Source organism: Rattus rattus, chromosome 6 (assembly GCF_011064425.1).
Source record: "Rattus rattus isolate New Zealand chromosome 6, Rrattus_CSIRO_v1, whole genome shotgun sequence".
NCBI classification, from domain to species: domain Eukaryota; kingdom Metazoa; phylum Chordata; class Mammalia; order Rodentia; family Muridae; genus Rattus; species Rattus rattus.
In genome coordinates, this window is record NC_046159.1 from 132,082,889 (window position 1) to 132,105,190 (window position 22,302).

A 22,302-nucleotide genomic window follows, 5' to 3' on the forward strand; every position below is an offset into this window, starting at 1 on the left:
GTCCCAGCATTCCTCGCGCTGCCCTGTAGCTCTTCCCCTCTAGTCTCTATGGTTGCGCCGGCGTTGGCAGTATCGGCGCCTCACGAGTACTGAGGCTTCCAACTTTGTGGTCGATCTCTGAGCGTTGTTGGGGCTTGGCGCTGCGCTATGTCCGAGAAGAAGCAGCCTGTCGACTTGGGTCTCCTGGAAGAGGACGACGAGTTCGAGGAGTTTCCCGCGGAAGGTAACCGCCAGGCCGCGCGCTGGGACCCGGGCCTACGGTTGGGCGGCGTCGGGCCTGCTCGCTGAGTCTGCGGGGATGAGCTGTACCCAGCCGCGCGGATCCCGGCACGGCCTCCGGGTGTCCAGGCTTCGGGTTCGGAGTCCCGGTAGCCGTCGCTTCAAGGCGCGGCCCAGTGTTTTGTTCCTTGTCGCTGGGAGGAACCAGGTGAAGCTGGGCCCTCGTTGCCGCGAGGTTGGGCCTTTAAACTCCAGCCCTAGACTCTAAGCATCTACACAGTCTCTTGCTTTCCTTGGGTTTCACAGCCTCCCCTTGGTATTCAACTTCAGAATCCCACTGTTGCCCCAGACAGCCAGTGCTGTCTACTCTTAGGACAGCGCGAATGAGCCCTGTGAAGTATGATAGTAGAGTCCTGTGTGGTGTACTTATTACAAATTTTGCCCCAATTTCTCTTCCTCTCCATTTACGGTCACTTTATAACCCAAGCTTTATAAAACTCTTAAACATCTGCATTCTAAACTAACTTCAATACTAGGGATGCTTTAATTGTCTCATTGTAGATAATAATATAGCTAATGTTGAAGAGTTTGCTCTATGATTTTGGGAATGTAAGTGCTTCACTTGTATCGCCACAATCCATTTCCACAAATATAAGAAGTAGATATTAATGTGTTTACCATTATTCACGTAAGGAAACGGAAGTTTGGAACAGTTGAAAAACAGGCCCAGTGTCAACTGGAATTGATAAAACTGAGATGCCTTAGTTTACACCAAAGTCCTTAAGTTTAACAGTTACCTTCTGTTTGCTAGCTGGGCCCCTTTGGCCATGTTTTCAAATTGATTACTTTATTGGCTAATTGTTTTCAGTAGAATTCCCAAGTATTTACCCCCTTTTTAAAAAGCGAGTTATACTGTTGTCTTTCTGAAGGTGGTAGGAAGAGAATTGTGGGTAGTCGTGGGCACATATGGCATCAAGCAATTATCACTTGGCAAAAATTGTACTTAGTTACCCCACCTTGGTCTCAGGGTGCATAGAATCACATCCCAGGAACATATAGTCTGTTTGCGGATAATGCAATGTTTTAATATTAGTGAAAGAGAACATTAGTATATATATTATGCAACCTCAAAAACCAATTTAGAAGATATATTTCCTCCCAGTTAGGAGTCTATAATATATTATGGGATAGTTTACCTTTTGTTTAGGTAATGAATTTATCTGTCCAGTCTGATGTTTTCAGGCTCATTAATAATCTCCTAAATAGAGCTTTGTGGTAAAATTGGCTAAGTGAGGGAAGGTTAGCTTCTTATTCTAACTACTTATTTCAGATGCTCTTTATTCCTTATTATATACAAGTTACATGGTTAAGACACTTGCTTTGCATTGAATAGAGTTCAACATCCAATCTTGAAACAGTAGAGTTCACATAAATAAAACAAACCGTCACTCTTGCCGTTAAGTGGCCAACTCAGAATCTAAGAGGCCTTCCTGACCAATGCACCCACCCGGATTCTAACCCTTACCTTTAGTGCAAGTATTTGTTTAAAATAACTAGATGGCAAAAGAATTTAGAAGTAACTGTCAGCTTGACAATGTACTAGATTTTTTTCAGCACCTTTTGTCAACTTTAGTGTAGTGTCTGTCCTTCAAAGCCTGTATTTTGAGTAGTAGTCTGTTTAGTGTTGACAGTTGTATTGTGTTTAAACATTCTATTGAAGTTAAGGAAAAATATTCTAAAGACAAAAGAATGCACAGGAGACAGTGTAAGTGCAGTGTCATTTATTGATCTTCCAAATTTGTTTGTCTCTGTGAGAATGTAGAGTCTAGTTTGTTGAGGAATCTTTACATTTAAATGAGAAGTAACATTTGAAATAATTTGTTATGCACATGTATGTTTCTTCTGGTTAACAGTTACATAGCGTTAATTTAAATTAGGGAGATTTTTGACATATATAATTCACTCGGTGAAATTACTAAGTATTTACAAATTAAAAACTTTGATTACAAACTAAAAGAAAGAAAGCCTAAAAAAAAAAAACAAAACAAACAAACAAAAACAAAAACTGAGGAACCTTCTTTGTTTGAGACTAACCATGTTCTTTCAAATTTTTGGTGTTGTCATGATATAGATCTGCTGTTGCTGATGAAATATGGTTTCATGGACCAGCAGTCTTGGCATTTGCATTGTTTGAGAGGATGTTAGAAACACCTCTTAAAATTTGAATCTTTCAGTATTTGAGTTTTCTATTAAGTTTTTTATATCCTTATTTTACTTTCAAGTGCTTTCCCTTTGGAAAACCCATTCCTTTTTGGTTTGTTTGTTTTGTTTTGTTTTTTGTTTTTTCTTGTGGTGGCCCTTTATGAGAAGTATACCACTGATAAACTCATTTATAGAATAAATGAAACATTTTCTTGTTAAGCCAATCTGGAGCTATCTCTGCCATTTATAGGATGTCTTACTCCAGGGGTTTTGTTACTTGAGAGTGCTCCATAGTGAGCAGACTACTCTCTGGGTAATGTGCAAACTGTACACTGTAGAGCTTGTCACAGGCAAGTCATTGAATTGTTTTCACAGTTTGTAGATTGGGAGTGTTGTTGCTCCAACTCCTCCCACATAAGAACCTGCTAGATGGGATCTCAATTTGGTGATCTTAAAGAAAGATAAATTTTATTTTAAAAAGAGACCTTTAGTTAATGTTTGTGTGGAGACTTCATTGCTTCATTGAATGGCTCTTCTTCAGTGTGAAGCGTAACATCTGGAATGAGTCTCTGAAGGTACAAAGGAACAAATGTTCCATTTATCCCCCTAGTTCCCTTGTTTAGTCTGAATCTGTTACATTGGCAATTCCTTAAAATTATTCTAATTGGTGGGTATGTACTATAATGGTCATTCAGACGGAACTGTTACAAAATCATGTTAAGAATCTTTGTGTAATGTATTCTGCACAATTTCTAGTTGTTTATGCTGAGTGAGAATAGGCTTTCTAAAGAAGCCATTCAAATCCACAGTTTTGGTATGACTGGTTTTAATATATTTCTGGAGGCCTTCAGAAAGAGTGTTAGACCCAGGTAACAACATTGTGAGAACATTTCAAATGTTATCCATGCAGTTAGGTTAGTGGTTACAGAGTGGGTTATAAAATTGAAGTTGTTGTATAATTGAAACTTGAAACTACTTTCTTCTTGTCAGATAGATATTGAAAGGATTTTAAAGTATCGCTGATTTCTTTTCACTGACATGTAGAAGTGGATGATAAAAGCAGGAAGAAACAGTGGTTGTTTAGTGTTTTGTTTATTTGCTTTCTCGTTTTCCAGAGCTAAGATGTTTGGTTTATATTGTCTTGCTTTTTTAGAATATTTTCAGTGAAATTGGGAACAGGATTTGCAAGAGTTCTGCTATGTTAACTATTGTATAATTTTTCTGTAACCAATAAAACTCATATATATGAGTTCACCCTGTCCCATTAAATTCCCTGATACAGTTGAGAATGTTGAGAATCTGTTGAGTCAGACAGCGGGTTGGTCATTTCCTGAAGCTTCTCCTGGGTAACTAAGGCCTTCTCATTGGAATCTGACAAAGTAGGCCATCTTGTAGAGGTCTAAACATCTGGTGAGTGCTTTAGTTTATCACAGTCACATGACTCATAGAGGTAAAAATGGCCATTTTGTGAGTGGTAGCCAAGGAATTTAAATGTGTAGTTAGGGTTTTATTACTTCGAAGAGACACTATGACAGTGGCAACTCTTTTAAGGAGTTAGTTGGGGCTAGCTTATAGTTCAGACTTTAGTCCATTATTTTCATGAGGGGAAGCATGGATGGTATACAGGCAGACATGGTACAAGAGAGGTAGCTGAGAGTTCTACATCTGAATCCATAGCAGGCAGAAGGAGGAGACTGAGTAGTCACTAGGCCTGACTTGAGCTTCTGAAGTCTATTTCCAGTGACAAATGTCCTCCAACAAAGCCATACCTCCTAATGATGCCCCTTCCTGTGAGCTATGGAGGCCATTTTCATTCAAACCACTACCCATGTCCTATACACAGATGTTGTAAGAAAGATTTGTTATGAGAAGAATACCATTAAAATATGTTTAATTCCAGCACTTGGGAGGCAGAGGCAGGGTGATATCAATGAGTTCAAGGCCAGCCTGGTCTACAGAGTTCTGGGATAACTAAGACTACAGAGAGAAATGCTAGGGTGAAAAACAAACAAAATTAACTTGAACATTGGTACTAATTATTAGAAGAATTTCTTTATAGATTAAATATAGAAGGCAGACAGGACCATTGTTGACTGTTTTCCATACTATCTCGGTTATTTTACCTAGTACCAACAGGAGCTTTGATGTTAACAATTATTAAATGTATTGTGGTAGTCATATAAACAAGACCATCCAACATTTAAGTTAGTTGCATGGTGCTGATATGAAATAGAAAATTTGTGTTCCTCAAACTTTGAAAGAAGATCCCTAGTCTACATGATAGGTAGGTATAAGAAGGTACTTAAAATGTCCATTTTTAGAAGTTGTATTCCGAGACGGAGAGATGGCTTATTGGTTAAAAGCCTTAGCTGCTCTTCTAGAGGATTGGGGTTCCATCTCCAACACCCACTCATAAGGCAGCTCACAACAGTCCGAAACCCCCTGTTCCAGGAGATCTGGCACCCCTCAGATAGACATATATGCAGACACCCACCCACAAGGCAGCTCACAACAGTCTGTAACTCCATTTCCAGGAGATCTGGCACCCTCACATAGACATATATGCAGGCAAAACACCAGTGCCCACAAAATAAAAATAATAAATAAATAATTGTATTCAGAGAAGTAAATTTTTGAATCACAATAGCTGTTTCAGGGGAGGGATGTTGAAACTATGTAAATATTCATTCTAATCCCCAAGACTTTAATGCATTTATTTTCTTATTTCTCATATATTTATCTTACTATGTGCTGAATTTTTATTTATTTATTTATTTTTATTTTTTTCATCTTTATTAACTTGGGTATTTCTTATTTACATTTCGATTGTTATTCCCCTTCCTGGTTTCCGGACCAACGTCCCCCTAGCCCCTCCCCCTCCCCTTCTCTCTGGGTGTTCCCTCCCCATCTTGCCCCCATTACCACCCTCCCCCCAACAATCACGTTCACTGGGGGTTCAGTCTTGGCAGGACCAAGGGCTTCCCCTTCCACTGGTGCTCTTACTAGGCTATTCATTGTTATCTATGAGGTTGGAGCCCAGGGTCAGTTCATGTATAATCTTTGGGTGTGCTGAATTCTTAATTCAATGAATTTTATTTTTATTCTTACTGTCTGATATGAATATGAAAAACTCCATGCTTGTTTTTATGTGTTTTTTACATGTCCTTATCATTCTTTCTACATTTACTACCATTTAACACAGGATGCTTGAAGCGCACTGTAATTTCCCTGCTTGGTTGGAGTGGAGAACAGGATCTTGGTTCTGCTTATGCTCATTGCTTTTAGGGTGTTATTTCTCCCAGTGGAAGGAACAAGAGAGCATGCAGTTATATGTATGTGTGGATCTGTAAAAGCCACAAGTTTACCTTAGGTCCTCCACTTGGAGTTCAGAACCACAGGGTCCTTGCAGAGTTTTGTCTGTTTGCCTCTTCAACATTTATAACTCCCTGCTCTAGTAACTAGACACCTGTTATCTACTGCATCTTAAGTGTATTGTCTGTTTATCTTAAATGTCTTGTCCATTGTTTATCCTCTCCTCTGCCGGCCTGTAAAGTTCTGCTCATCTTTTTAAGGCTTAGCCTTCTGTCTGGCAGAGCTCTCCCTTTCTTTCCTCACTCTAGCACAGGTGACTTCTTCATTCTCTCCAGGCTGTGACACACTGACCACATATGTTGCCTCTTCATAGAAATGTTCTCTTTCATTACTTTGGGCACCTCGTCCAGAACCAGGTGCATTTTAAATTTAAACATATATTCCCAAATTACTTTTGAGAAGAGTTATGCTGATACATATTTCTGTTTATAATTCATGTTTTCTTTATTAAGCTTTCTTGTACCAGATATTGAACATTTTAGTCATTGCCAATCAGATATATGAAAAATAAGATTCTATCATTTTATTTCAGATCATTTACATTCTTCTTTTTCTTTTAGTTGTATGTGATGTGTAAATGTGTGCATATGTATATGGAGGCCCAAAGTGGGTCTGTCAGTGAACCTGAAACTCCTCAGTTTGGCAAGGGTAGGTGTCCTCAGGATCTTCTCTTCCTCCTCAGTACTACAGGTGCATCCCACCACACTCAGCTTTGCTGAGGAGCCAAATTCATTCAGGGTTTTGTGATTGCACTGCAGGCATTTACCCAACTGAGCTATCTCCTAGCCCCTTCTTTTGTTGTTGTTGTTGTTGTCGGAGGTTAACTATTATACTTTTCCTTGAACCCTACTCTTTAGTTTCTTTGTCTATGATTCATGCATAATGTTTTTGAGCTGTGGAAGGTTTTTCTAATTGTACTAGCCTGCTTGGGCTGCCAGAAGAAAAGACTATAGACTGAATGGGCTAAACAACAGAGTTTTATTTCTCACTCAGTCTGGTGAGACAGGTGTTGACAGTCATTCCTAGTGAGAGGAAAGCTGCCTTCTCTCTTGTTCTCCAATCATATCCTGAGGTCCCCTCTTTCATGACCGTATTCAGTCTGAATTATCCCCCACCCTCTTTGTAGAGTGCTATTCATATAAAATTTAAAGACACTGGAGATGTATAGCTGTATATAAGCAGCATACTTTGTATATATGTAGTATACATTGTTTAAGAATACATGAAAATCAGAATGAATAATCCCTACAGAGATAGGAGATAAGAGTTATAAACCAGGATGTTAACAGTACAAACAAATTCTTTGGAAACTATCTGATTAACTATTTTCATGCTTATGTAGCCTGAGCAAACAAAAAGCAATTGTGACTTGTAGTATTTAAGATCACTACCTGGTTGTTAAGTTTTGCTCATTGAAAACTGAATTATGAAAACATTAAAACAGAAGTAAAAATGGCAAAAAAATTGTATGATCTTTTGAAGTGTTTAAAGTCCACCAAATATCTTTGTCCAATCTGGTAGCTATCTTTATTTTGAAAGTTTCTCTGCTTGAGTTTCTTACCCTATAAGTGCTTTTCTAATTAACATGAAACAAGTGACTTTCATTTAATATAAATTGCTTCTTATAAATCTGTAACTGAGGAATGCATAGAGAAAATGACTTTAGATGCCATTGTCAGTCCTAAATGCTTTACACAACCTCTTACTGTTCATAACAGCTCTGTGAGGTGTAGACTTTTTACCCAGGGCTTTAGCAAAATAAAATAAAGTAACTAGTCACACCAGGTAGACACTGTACTAAAGCGGATTTTAACTCTACGGGATCTGTGTTTAAATGTAGTAAAGAATATAAATGCTGAGGAATAAGGACCAGTGGCTTTGTCACCAAGCAGAGTGCTTTAGTTTTGGGAAATGCCTATCTCAGGAAGAGTATCTAAGGCTTCACTCCTACCCCCAGCCCCATTCATACCCATATCCCTGGTTAAATGTCACAATTGTGGCTTCTGGTGAGATTTCAATTTCTTTTCTCCTGGGGAGACAGACAGACAGACAGACAGACACACACACACACAGAGAGAGAGAGAGAGAGAGAGAGAGAGAGAGAGAGAGAGAGAGAGAGAGAGAGAGAGAGAGAGAGAATATTAAAACACGCTAAATGTAAAGTCCAACAACAGTTCAAAAAAAAGATTACTTTCATGGATTTAAAACATGAGTTAGGACTGTTGGAACAGATAATTTAAGGAATGGAATTGGGTGAACAGTTGGCTCTGTGGTTAAGAGAACCTCTTCCTGAGGACCTGGGTTCAATTCCTAGCACCCACATGGTACTTAGAACTACCTGCAACTCTAGTTCCAGGGGATCTGACTCCTCTTATGACTTCCATGGGTATCAGTCATGCATATTGTGTACATACATTCAGGAAGAACATTCATACAAATAATCTTTAAGAAAGAGATTAAAATTTAAAAGAGGAGCTTCCAAAGGAAGGATAAGTAAATGCTTGGAGGTGAAAATACATGTGTATTTATTGTTGTAGATGATCTAGTGCTCGTGGTATAGGTGAAGGTTTTCTCTGCACCTTCAGTTGGAGGCCACATGAAGGTGGAATGAGAGAATAGACTCCACCAAGTTGTCCCAAGTTGTCTTCTGGTCCCTAAATAACATGGCATGTGTCCCTCTCTCAAATTTTTTTAAAGCTATTCATTTATTTATTGAGAAAAGGAACTAAGAAATAGTATTTGTAAACACAGGTAGCTAGAGATCTGATCTTGGCAGTCTTTTAAGTCACAATTATTGTGGACTTCATTGTTAAATAGATTTGAAGTGCATGTGAGAGTTTTTTGTTTTTATTTACTTATTTGCTTTTGACAATGAGGCATGTGAGTTTTGTATAGACACTAAACTGTTTGGGAGATCTTAAGCCAGCAGAATTAATTTGCAATGGTAGAGACAAGACTCGAGTAGATGAAATAGTAAATTGTTGAAATAACTGAGATACGAAGGTTCCCCAGTTAGGTTATTAGTGAAGTGAGGAGGATAAAGCATGGATAACAGGAAGCCAACTGATTCACATGGGTCTGCTAGTTATATGTGGGGCGTGAGGAATAGTAAGAGATCAAGGAGTCTGATTTTGCACTTTTGTGCCCAAGAAATAGATGATGGAGTTCAGTTTGAATAGCACTAAATAGTAAGAAGCAGGGTAAAAATTTAAGGTAAGAGTTTAAGTCATAAGGGCAATTTGAGAATGATTTCTGGCCGCTCTATTAAATTAAGTGAAATGAACAAAGTGGAAACATTTTGTCAAATACATGTTATTGATGAAAAGAACTTGATTTGAAATTTTTAGACATTTCGTTTTAGACTCTGCCACTGTGGCAAGGAGTTGCCCATCGGTGGCTTGGGAGCACCACCATGTGTGGATCACTTTTGCTTATTTATTCTGAAGCCCTCCTTTGACATGTGGTGCTGTGAGTGCTAGGTACCTTGTCTACTAAGTAGACATTGGAGAGTAGAATATAGTAGAAATGTGTTTGCGTTGGGGTTATATTGAAACCAAGTTCTGAAAAGAATCCACTCTGGTTTTGTAATTTAAAGAAGGAGAGCGTTGGTGCACTCCATTCTCACATTTACCAAGTACCCATGTTGCACTTTCAGAAATGACATGAATTATAACTAGATATATAACTTTTGTATTTGGTATAGAGGAGATATATATATATAAAATAATATTTGGAGTTATTAAGCTCTACTAAACTTTTCACAGAACAAGGTCAGTACATAAGCTTATTTACTAAGCAAAACTGTTAGCTCCTTTGTAGAATACATGTTATATTCTGATTTGCCAATATGACTAATTTTCCTAATGCTTTTATCAAATAATTTAAAATGCTTACTTAATAGCTGTAATTCAAAAGAAAGGTATTTCTTCGGTTAACAAGGTGGCACAGCAGGTTAGAGATACATGTTGCCAAGCCTGACAGTGACCTGAGTTTGATCTCTAGAATCCACATGGTGGGAGGAAGACCTGACCCCCAAGTTGTCTTCAGACTTCCACATGCTCACTGTGGGAGGTGCTTTCATGCACACACAGTAAATAAATGTGGATAAGAAGAAATTTATCAGATTCTTCATTTATAGTGATTGGAAGGTATCTGAGTCAACTTTAGTACATCTTACTCCCAGGATAAGGTATTAAAATTTAAAAGTATATTTACATTTATTGAGCTAGTGAAGAATTAGATACCAGTGAATGATTAAGTCATAAAACCTATATAAGAGTAGCATGAGCATGCAGGGTAGTGAAGGCACTTGCTACCCAGCCTGGTGATGTGCCTTTGATTTGCAGGATCCTTGTGGTAGAGGGGGAGAGCCAGCTCCTCAGAGTAGTCTTCTCAACTCCGCATATGCACTATGGCTTGTACACCCACATATGTAGACATACTTGGATACAATGTAATTTTTAAAATTACCAAGGAAATAGAGCAATTTTTGTGAATCCTCAAGCATTGCCAGTGGTATTTATTGCCTTCCTTGCTTTGTGAGACATTTCATTTTCAAAGAACTTTATTTCTGCCCTTTGCTGTCTCCCCTATTAAAGCATGAGAAGGCTGTTTAAAGTGCTCGTCTGCTCAGTGTGATCGATACATTAGAAATCACACCATTTTAAAGAAACAAAGACTTAGGTTAACAATTTTGACTTTTTCAGATTAAGAATTGGCACTTCATAAAACAAATTACCAACTCAGTTACATTTCTTGTTGGTGATTTTCTGAAGCATTTGGTTACAAATTAACAAGTTTTTTTGTTCCTGTCTCACAAAGTTAAAAGAAGTAAAGCCATCAGGGAGACATTTGAATGACACCAAGTAATAACAATATTAAAATCAACATTTTGAATCAAATAATAATTTGGATTAATAGTTTCTGGAACCCTATAATTTTAGTGTTTCTAAAAAGGCAATTGCTTTAGAAGACAATTAAAGTTCTGCAGTGCTTTTGAAAGACTTCATAAGCTGTATCAAAAAGTACTGTATTTTTCTTATTTTATATTTTTAACTTACATCTTTCCACACATGATCATTTCCTTCTTAGGGGCCAGTACAAATGGAAACTGCTTACTTAACGGGAAATTATTTAGTTGGAAGTGTTTCAGGCTGACTGTTGGCTTGATGTTTAAGTAGCTTCACATATTCTTCTATTGTAGGTTTACTGACATCACACACACACACACACACACACACACACACACACACACACTCAAAACTTAGTGTGAAGTCTTTGTTCAGATTATTGTTTGGCTAATTTTGTTTTTAAACTTTAAACTCCCTCAGGTATGATTATAAAAATATCTAAAAGTATCTCAACAGGTATTTGACATTTCCTGTGTCTGTGCTCTAGCCAAACAGCGTATTTACAGCCAGGGTTTAAGACTGGAGGGGTGGAGGATTGATATTAAAAAGTTAGTATCTTTTGTGAGGCAGCCTTTTCTTCATCTGGTTTTGATTGTGGTAATGGTGATTATTCTCAAACCAAAAAGGGTAATACAGAGTGATTTTTAAGACCCATTCTAGTTCCAAACATCAGTAATTTTTAAATAGTCATGTCTTGGCCATTTTATAAAAACTTCAAGTACAAAGCCTAAATTTGTTGTAAGGCAATTTAATGAAGTAGTTTCCTTTGAATTTTAATAAGTAAGGGTTTAATAATAACATTTCTTTAGGGGGAAAACCTAGTTAGATTACTAAATGGCCATAGTACTATAGTCAGTATAGTAAGACTGGAGGGAATATGGAGGAGCAAAAGGACTATTATCAGCCAATCATTAGTAAATTCAGTTGTTCTATTACAACTTTGACATTCAAGAAACTATATGTTTCTAAACAAATCTGGGATTATTTGAAGGTTTTGTTCAATTTTAATTAAAAAGCCATCACATGATCTTTGGTAATTTAGTGATGTAGAGAAACATCTACTGTCTGAAATGAAGCTCCTTTGAACATTACTAATTTTTATTTATGTGTATGCACCTATGTGTGCGTGCTACATGCATGCAGGTACCCTCAGAGACCAAGAGAGGCAGTCAGCATCCCCAGAGCTGGAATTAAACATGGTTATGAGCTGTGGGGGGTGGGGGGGTGGGTCTTCTAAAAGAACTATAAGCACTAACTGCCAAGCCACGTCTCCTCTTTGAAGCTCCTGTTGTATTTAAAATTTGATCCCAGCATCCATTGCCTCTTCTATGTAACACAATTTCACATAATGGTCTCTTGGTGTTGTTAACAGTATAAGGTACAGTGACAGTCCATAAAGGAAATAATCTCACCCACATTGACATAGCTGCATTAAATGTAGGGAAGAGGTGAACAACTTAAGATATTTAGGAATTAAATGGGACAAGATGTGACTATGGTAGTTGAAGGAGGACGAGAGTAGCTATGATGGCTTCCAAATTTCTGTTCTTTTCTGGTTTGTGGAAAGAGGTAAATGGAAGTACTTTTCTTCTTTTTGTTCTTAAATCAGAAAATTTTAAGTATGTAACTGGAATAAATGTTGTCGTGAGCCACTGTTGAGTAGTTTTTAATCTAGTACCTATATACAGAACAAAACCAAATCATGCATGAATGCCTGCCTGTGTGCCTTCGTTCTTTATCTTCTGAGATTCATGCTATTTTCTCCACATTGACAGAATAAATACCTGACAGAACAATTTATGGGAGGAAAATTTTATTTCTGCTCACAGATTCAGGGAAATGTCAGCCCATCGTAGCAGGGAAAGCATGGCCCCTGGTGTGTGAGATAGGGACTTGTCCACATGATTGTCCTTAAGAAAGGTAGAAAGCTCAATTGGACTACCTTCTAAAGTCCACCCCTGGTCATGTACTTCAACCAGCCAGGTCTACCTACTAGAAGCTCAGTAGCCTTCAGAGAAGTGCCACAGGGTGCAGACTAATATTTAAACATGGAATATTTTCAGATTCAAACCATAAGACTGAAATCTTGGTAGCTGTTTTTTCTTTTCTTTTTTCTTCTCCTTTTATTATATATATATGTACATATACATAATATATCTTGATTATAATTTCCCCTCCCAGTTCCTCCCTTCCTCCCTTCTCATCTGGAGCCATTCTTTCTGTTTTTCTGTTTGTTTCTTGAAGACAAACAGGCCTCTAAGGGATAATAATAAAATAAAATAAAAAACAAACCTCTTCTATGTAAGAACTGGACAAAAGAAACAGGAAAAGAGCCCAAGAGAAGGCACAAGAAACAGAAACCCACTCATTTACACACTGGGGAATCCCACCAAAAAATACTAAACTGAAGCCATAATCTACTCAAAGGACCTGGACAGATCTGTGTAGGTTCTGTGCTTGCTGTATTTTTAATAGGCCACTAATAAGATGAAAGTCATGATTAGGACAGACTCTTTTAGAAACTACCCAAGAATTACTGGGTTTGAGGTGAATGCAGGGAAATCAAACAAAAATATATAGGATCAGATTTTATTCTTGTGATTAAGGATTCTGTACATGTTCCATAACCTTGTTCATGTGCTAAGTGCTAGCTGTTATTTAGAATTACAGAGGCAGATAGATTAGATGTTATTCCTAAGAAACTGGGACATTTCACCTAATTATTAATTGCCCAGGGTATTAATGCTATGATACTCAAATTCTAGAGGTGGTATTTACCATGGGTGGATTTTTGTACTGATGAATTTATTTTCTTTGTTTCGGGTTTTTTTGTTTGTTTGGTTGGTTGGTTGGTTGGTTTTTGTCATCTTGACAGAAACTAAGACCATCTTGGAAGAGGAAACTTCAACTGAGAAAATGTCCCTAGCATTTTATCCTGTATGCAAGCCTTGATTAATGATTGATTGATGTGGGAGGGCCTAGTCTACTGTGGGTGGTGCCTCTCGTAGGCCCTTGTTGATTACTCCATTGAAGAGGCCAGTTATCGAAGTCTCACCTTCTCGTTTGTCTTATAGATTCAGAATTAAATTTATCCAGAGGTCCATAGAGGTAATGAACATCTATTACTGCTTACATTGAGAAGCACATGCTGCATTGTTCTAACTCAGTGGTGATACTGTTGTGTACTTGGCTAAGATGACAATGGCTGTGCCTCACCAATGTCTCAATGAGTAAGCAGTCTGTCCTGTTTGGTCTACCCATTTCTCATTCCATAATTTTAATAGTGGTTAGTGGTCTTTTACTAAGTTGCAATGAAGTTTTGCAAAATGATCATTTCTAATTCTGTCAGTCTTTGTACTTATACAAATGCAACTATAAAGAATATTATCTATTTTTCTGTCCAGGGTTTGCTGTAAACGGACGTGTTGTTTTTCTTAACAGTGTTACTCATTTCAGGAAGATTCTATGAGCTTTGACATGCTTTCTGGCATTAAAAATAAATCTAACTTGCCTGGTGGTTTGTATGTCACAGATTTGAAATCAGCCATTTCTTCATGAAGGTGTGACAGCTTTTATAATGGTGAATAAATGACTAGTGTTTGAATTAATTAGAAGTCAAGTAGTGAGTGAGTTCAAAAGCTGGTACAACGATAACATCAAATGCTTGATCGTTTACAAAATTCTAAGCAGACTTGAGAAGATTGTTCGGTGGATTAAGGATTATGAATGTTTGCTGTGCAAGCATAAGGACCTGAGTTTGAATCCTCAGTGTCCATAGCAAAAGTTGTTTTATGGCTGCCCATACCTGTAATCTTGTGTGACAGAGACAGGAACTGTCCCCGGGGCTTGCTGGCTCCCATCCTAGCTCCAGGCTCATTGTGAGAAATCCTGTCTTAATAACATGGGAAGTAAGAGAGGAGAACACCTAATGACCTGTGCTTCCACACATGTGCATGTGCACCCCCACACTCACATGTACCCCACATATACCAGTGAAAGGGTTAAGTCATTTCAAAATATCAAGTGTGAACTTAGGAGCTAATTAAAAATTAAGATCTTATGGGTCATTCTTCATTATACAGTTTCTCCATTAGAGGGATGTGCATAAATAAGACACATGACAAACATGAAGAAACTGTGAGATTTGAATGTTCAAATTTGTTTGTCATCCCCCACCACCCTACTTTGATATTTCTCATGCAGGACTGTGCTGTGTAGCTGAGGCAGAATTCATGAACCTCTGCTTCTGCTTTAGTGCTGGGATGTGTACAGATGTGTACAGATGTGCACTACCACACCTGGAACAGTAGTTTTATTTTAAAGGAAATATGTTAACCTGTAAAGTTGTCAGTCAGGATTATAGCAGTTGTGTAAACTTAAGCAGGAGTTGAGGGGCATATACTTTTGGGGTGTCATTGAAATGAAAGGAAAAGGGCAGGTGATTAAAGTGACATTCCCTTGGAGGCCAAATTTTCATCAGGATCTAAAGTAGAAGGAACAGATGGATGTTTTGGGTTCCTAATTTTTAGGGTTTTTTGTTTGTTTGTTTTTTGTTTTTTTGAGATATGTATCATCTTCCCCTTCTCTTTCCCTCTTCTAATCCTCCCCTCCCCAGTGCTCTTCCAATTTCATGTTCTCATTATTTTCTTTGGTGGTGGTGGTGTGTGTTCCTAAATACATAAATACAACCTACAGTCCGTCTAATGTCATTTGTACATGCATGTTTTCAGTGTTTCCCTGTTCTCCAGCTCTCAGCACTCCTTAGTTGTCTGTAGCTTTTTATTTAGTGCTGAGGCCTCCTGAGCTTTCCCCTTCATGTTACCATGTCTATTGGTGTTCTTGTTCAAGCTTTTCTTACTTAGCCATGTTGGTGAGACTTCCCGGGTGTGATTTCTGACATTGTGAAGAGTCACGGTCTCACAGCAGACCTCCTGTTCTGCTTTACAATCTCTGTGCCCTCGTTTCTGGAATGATCCCTGAACCTTAGGAATTGTGTTACAGATGCATCACTAGGGCTGGCCACAGTCACTTGTCCGCTGTATATGGTCAGTTGGGGTTTTCTGTAACAGTCTCCACTTGTTGAAAAGCAGTTCTGTGATAAGGAGAACTTATCTGTGGGTACAGGTATAAATATTTAGAATGTAGTTAGGGGTTGGGTGTGCTAGTTTAGTAAAGTGTGTGACTATTGGTTCTCCTCCAAGATCTATGACTTCACTAGCCCTGGATAGTTGGCTAATTGGCTAATTTTCCAGTACTCTGCATGATTTCACTCCTGTTCAGCAGGCCTTATGTCCAATTCTAGAGCACTTGGCTTCTCATTAAACTGTGCATGCTTAGGGTTATTGTGTCAGGCTGCTCATCATCTGTGTTCATAGGCACCACAGCTGGGTAGGACTATTGGTTGCTTCCTTCCTTTGGAAGCTGGCAGGGCACCTTCTGGCATCGTGAAATATATTCCTCAGGCAGAAGGTGAATGTTTTCAGATCACAACCAGTTCAAGTCCTCCAGTCCTTGTGCCCTAAGTGCTTACTGTCTTCAGCAATAGGGACTTTAAAGTTTCCTCTGCTTTTCCGTCTTTAGGCCAGTTAGATTTTAGGTTTGTGCCCAGAGTCAGTTACATGTAGAATTAGAAAGTGTAAAGGATAGTTTTAACAGTGGGGATACATTTGGAAATCACCAGTATATTGCTGAACTGTCGTTACTGAAGGATACACTACAAGCAGAGGATGAATCAGGGATGCAGTTTCTAATTCAGGCATTCCATGAGTTTGTGTTTCAAAAGCACAAAGACAAAAATTTTGGAGGTAACTACTTAGAAGTACTAACTAAATATTTGGTTGTATAAAGGTAACTAATTGATTAGTCCATTGCTTGAATAATTGCTTTAGAGCTTCTGTACTGTTAGAATTATTTTAGCAATAGATATTTATTTTGTAAGTGTGTGTGTAGACACATATGCAGAGGAGTGCAGAGCCCAGAGTTGAATGTCAGCATCTCTGTTGGTAACTCTATCGCTCCCACTGAGCCCAGGAACTCACTACTCCAGGCGCCTGCCACAGCAGGTGCTGAGAGTCCCAACTCTCACCTTACCGAGCAATCTCTCCAGCCCTCAATAGACAATTACCCTAGAACGCCTAAGAATATTTACACGGGTGTTTTTCTGGTAAAGCCGAAATCTATCTAAACCTGTCCTTTACAGCCAAAAGGAAAGAGGAAAAGGAACAACAATTAAAGTAAAAGCAGCAATACTCTCTTCCTCCCCTGGTGTGTTTAAGTTTTTCCTTCTGTCAAAGTCCAGTGGGGCTCCCTGGTGTGCATCTGTTATTTCAGCACCCGGGATATGGAGACAGGGAGATCAAGCAGGCGAGGCCACACTCCCCAACATGATGACTTTAACACCACTCTTGATGTTTATGAGATTCTCTCTCAAAAAACTTCTAAGTTTTATGTAGCTTTCTGCTTGCTAAATATAGGCAGTAGCTTATAATTTGAATATGTTTCTTTCTAGTTCTTTGAAGATTTCAGACAATGGATTTTGATCATAGTCATCCTTTCCCCCACATTCTTCCCAGATCTACCTCCTTCCCTACCCTACCCAACTTCGTGCCTTTTTTCCCTACCCATCATGTTCAATATGTGCTCCCTATATATTCTAATGTTTGGCTTTCCCCTGGAGCATGGTCAGCTTACTATAGGCTCTTAACAAAACAAAAACCTGACTCTTAGTCTCGCTTTCAGTTGCCCATAGGTCCTCAGCTAGGCCTGGGAACCCATGTCCACATCTCGTCTTGATGTTGGATTTGTTGGATTTGACCTGGTTGAGGCTGGTGTGTGCTGACAGAATCCCTTGAGTTCACTGTGCGAATCTGCCCTGTTGTGTATGGAAGAAGTGAAAACGAGAGAGCAAACGTCAAAGATTTGTAGGGAAAGATTATAATTTTTCTTAGGTAAATTGTTAGTTGTTTTCTTTTGTTATGTGGAAACTTAATGGCAAATTTTATGTTTGTGGAAATCACCTATGAGAAATACTTAGATATCTCTTTCCATTTTTAGACTGGGCCGGCTTAGATGAAGATGAAGATGCACACGTCTGGGAGGATAATTGGGATGATGACAATGTAGAAGACGACTTCTCCAATCAGTTACGGTGGGTTTTCAGCCAGATTTTTATTGTAGTTCAGTATTGATTTTAAACATGGAATATTCAGGTTCCATAGATGGATGATTCTTTCATTATGTAAAATCAGACACACTACCTTTGGATTTCTAAACAGGAATATTTGAGGAAATTGCATACAACTTCTGTTCCCTTTAGAAAGGTAGTTAAATGAAAGCATATTTACTATTTTTCATGAACTGATCCTGTGAACATGTATTTTCAACCAGTGTTGCATAACTGAGCAGAAATTAGCATCATAGAACTAATTTGGAATTCAACAAGTGATTCTCATTTTTGCAGATTGGAATTATAGTAGTTTACTTTATTGTATTTGATACAAGTTCACCTGATTTGCCTATTCTAGAATTTCATATAAATGCTATTATAAAAGATATGTCCTTGTGTCCTAGCTTCTTCCACTTAGCATAATCTTTCCTAAGTTAAGAAATATTGTAGTATATACAGTACTTTATTCTTTTTTATAACTCAATAATTTTCTAATGTAGGATATATCATATTTTATGTGCTTGTCAGTTTGGGGACATTTTTACTTTTTTATATGCTGTGTATAATGTGCTGTTATGAACACACATGCGCATGTATTTGAGCACCTATTTTCAGGTTTTAGGGAATTTGAAGTGACATTTCTGGGTTGTATGGTAATTCTGCTTTAACTTTTTGAAGAACTGTCAGACTTGTCTATAATCATTAAAAAATTTTTCCAATGGCAATCATAGAACATGTTGTTATTCATTTATTTTTCTTTAAATCTTGTAAGTAAAGGCCATGAAGAAGTATCTCCTTGTAATTTCTACTTTAATTTCCCTAGTGACTAAGGTTTTTGTGTGCTTCTTGGCCATGTGTAACATTTGGGGAGAGGAAAAGTCTGTTTATTCTTGGTATTAAAGCCCTATCAGACAGTCTGCTAGGTTGTTTCTTTTACCTTGTTAGGGCATTTTCAAAATTTAAAATTTTAGTAGTCAAGTTTATTTTTTCTTTTGCTACTTATACTTTTGGTATCGAAACTCATAACTAAATTGATAGTGAAGATTTATCCCTGTGTCTTTCTGTAAGAATTATATAGCTGAGCTCTTACTGTTAGACATTTGAATGAATTTTGACATGTGTTGTGTGTGCAACTCACTTTTACATGTGAGCATCCAGGTTTCCGAACACCATTTATTGACAGGAGCTACTTCCCTTCCTTATATGATTATACTTGGGATGATTATACAGTTGATAAAAATTTGGTATTTATGTCACCTTTGCAAGTCTCAAAGTTTTGTTGAGGTGTCTAAAAATACAGTTAAGTTAAGTAGTAGTGTGTCCATTTTGCATGCATGATTTTAGTCCTTATCTCCACCCAAACAGCCGGACCAACAAAACCTTACTTTAGGGATTGGGAGATGCTTCAGTGATTTATATACTTGTTACTCTTGAAGACCCAGACTCAGTTGCTGATACCTGAATGGTGGCTCCTAACCATCTGTAATTTCATTTCTGGGTATTCGGTACCTTCTTTTGACTTCTGTGGGCAGTAGGTATTCAAGCAGTATACACATGTGCACGTAGGCAAAACTTTATACATATAAAATAAATCTGAAAGAATATTGTAAATTCTATTTAAATATACATTAGAAATAGGACTTTAGTATTTGCAAGGTTCTTAGAGGATAGTAAATAGTCTTTCATTTATTTTGTTAAGTAGGTTTATATATAAGACAATTATTGAAAATAAAATATAATTAGAGGATAAACACATTTTTAAATTATTATATTAACTGATACCAAATTTCCTTCTTATGGTTTCATTTTAGGAGCTAAAGTCAAGCTATTTTGTAATGTTTTAAGCGAATGACCCAAGCTTAATTTAGTTACTCTGTCTTAGAAGCATCTTAGAAAAGTGCTAATACAGTTCGTCTTTTCTTCTTTCAGCGCTGAGCTGGAGAAGCATGGTTACAAGATGGAGACTTCATAGCCCCAGGAATGTTCCAGGAACTTAAACATGGACTCTACCACATTCTCGGACAGAGAAACCAGCATGGGATACTTTAGAGAATATGTTTATTTCATTATCTCTGGGATTTATTTTTGTTTGTATAATAAAAACATAAGTAAATAAATGTTTTGATCTAATCTTTTTGGTTCAGATGTCTTGATCTTATACTCATGAGTTTTAAGAAACTTATTATATTGTCCCAGTAAAGTCCACATTATAAAATTTTTTAATACTAATCAAACAGTCAGATGTTGGGCTTTATCAGATTTCTATATCCAATTTTACAAGATGTTTCTATTATATGACATTAAACTTTAATACCTCTGTCTTTTACTATAAGCAACATTTTCTGAAGTTTGAAGGAGACCCTTTAAGATCTGTGTTTTTAAAGTATTAGTCATTTTAAGTATCTGTAATTCACTTAGTTTCTGAGCCATTAATAATATTCTTAAGTGGTTGATTGAGTCTATTGGCTTGTTGGTCACACTTCTAAGAATCGTTATGTCTATTAAAATTGGGGAAGTGGGCAGTTAGCAATGTGTGAATTCTTAGCTACTGCATACTTTCATCTCACACAACAAAGTTTATAGAAGTTGTTACTGTTGCCATTCCTACTGTTCGAGTGGGAGATTTAGTTTAGTACATAAAGGACTCTTTGAAGCTAATATATAAAGTGTTTTAGAAATATGTATGAACCTAAATGCATTATTTGTTAATAAATAGAATATCAGTATCCCTATTAACCAAGTTGAAAGGGAAAAAACGTCTTGCACTTTGGACAGAGTTGACAATTTAACCACTTTGAACCCACCTACCATGGCATTGGGGAATGGTCTTGGATTTTTTAGCTACTTAGTGTCACCTTAGTGTCTACCACTCAACCATAGCTTTCATCTGTATTCTATCCCTGAATAAGTTTTATCTGGCTTAAGATAGTTGGTGACCTGAAATACAAGGTTATACCTTAAAATGATTTTGGACCTAAAGATATGTATTCTCAACTACCTGATAGAACTGGTCAATAATGGAATGGAACAAAGAACTGAGAAGAATGTGGACCAAGGAAATGCCCTGCACATGTCCTGATAGTTTTGCAAAAGTAGTGTCACTGCTACCTGGTGGGCATGTCTTGCTCGGGTGTCACTTTAGTGCTGTTCAGGTAGCACGCAGTTCTTCCCCACGGCTCATGCTGAAGTCAGCCAGCAGGATGCATGCTTCCAGCTGAGTCCCAGCCTCCTTCTCCATGGACTGCAGCCAAAGCATGCAGTGTTTTCTGCAAATAGAGACATACTGTCTAGTTCTCAAATGTAACCAACAGCTAGCAATATCCTTGACACTTGACAGTGTCGTGACCAATGACTGACTCCTAGAGAGTTCTATCCCGACTTTCTTCCAGCAGCCCTTGTGCTCCAGGAATAAATATCCTTTCCACTTAGTGTGTCTGTATTCAGACTCCTTATTGTTTTTATTGTCCTTTCAGGTGCTCTTCCAAATCTCTAAGGTGCTCAGGGTTTAGCATCACACAGTGAAACCTTTTTACAGAGCCCATGCTAAGGAGACAGCTCTCTAGGATTCTTAGGATGCCCTACTCTTGAGTGGCTTGAGCTTGTTTGTGTATCTGCCCTCACCAGGAACGTGCAGCTGCTTCAGTACATTAACCATACTATGTGGGGAAAAACAGCCATTGGGACTGTCTGTGGATACGCCACCCTCAAGCAGATCAGCTTCAGATGGGTGCTTCCATTTTAGGGTCCATGCCACCTCTCTCCTCCCATTCATCTGTGGATTTGTTTGTACTGTATTCAAAAAGGATACCATATACTTCTCTACCCTGCAATATGTCCTTTAGGCCACTGGTTCTCACCCTGTGGGTTAAGACTACTTTGAGGGTCCAAGGACCCTTTCACAGGTCACCTAAGACCAGGAAAGCAGATATTTATGTCATAACAGCAAAATTGCAGTTATGAGATAGTAATAAATATAATTTTATGGTCGGGGATCACGTGAGAACTTGTATTTGAGGATCATGGCATTGGGAAGGTTGAGAATCACTGCTTTAGGCAGAGTTGTCAACTGACATGTGACATTGGGGATTGGTTCTAGATTTCCTTGCTACTTAATGTGTCTTCTTGAACACTTACCTGTAAATCCTAGCCTGCATCTAGTCTGCTGTTCTGTATCCATGTATTTTCTGTTAGAATCTGTTGCTTTTAAAAATGTCTATGTGTGTATGAGTGTATGAATGTCTGTATGAATGTAAGTACGTCTGATTGTAGATCTGTTTCCAGGTATGGTCTGTCCCTAAAAACTCAAAACTCATATCTGTGTGCTAATTTGTTTTTGCATTGACGAATGAGCTATCTTCAAATTCACTTGGTGGAGATGGAAAAACAGGAGCCTTGATTATCCTTCCCAAACGTGGTATTTCGTCCAGTCTTCCA

At 37.9% G+C, this 22,302-nt stretch overlaps 1 long non-coding RNA gene across 1 annotated transcript; it reads left to right on the forward strand.

Moving 5' to 3' along the window:
- The first annotated feature begins 23 nt into the window (after positions 1–23).
- On the forward strand, positions 24–19,998 carry LOC116904091. Its single transcript, XR_004388328.1, has 3 exons — positions 24–223; positions 17,757–17,850; positions 19,798–19,998. It is a non-coding gene; the product is annotated as an uncharacterized LOC116904091 (long non-coding RNA).
- The last annotated feature ends 2,304 nt before the right edge of the window (positions 19,999–22,302 follow it).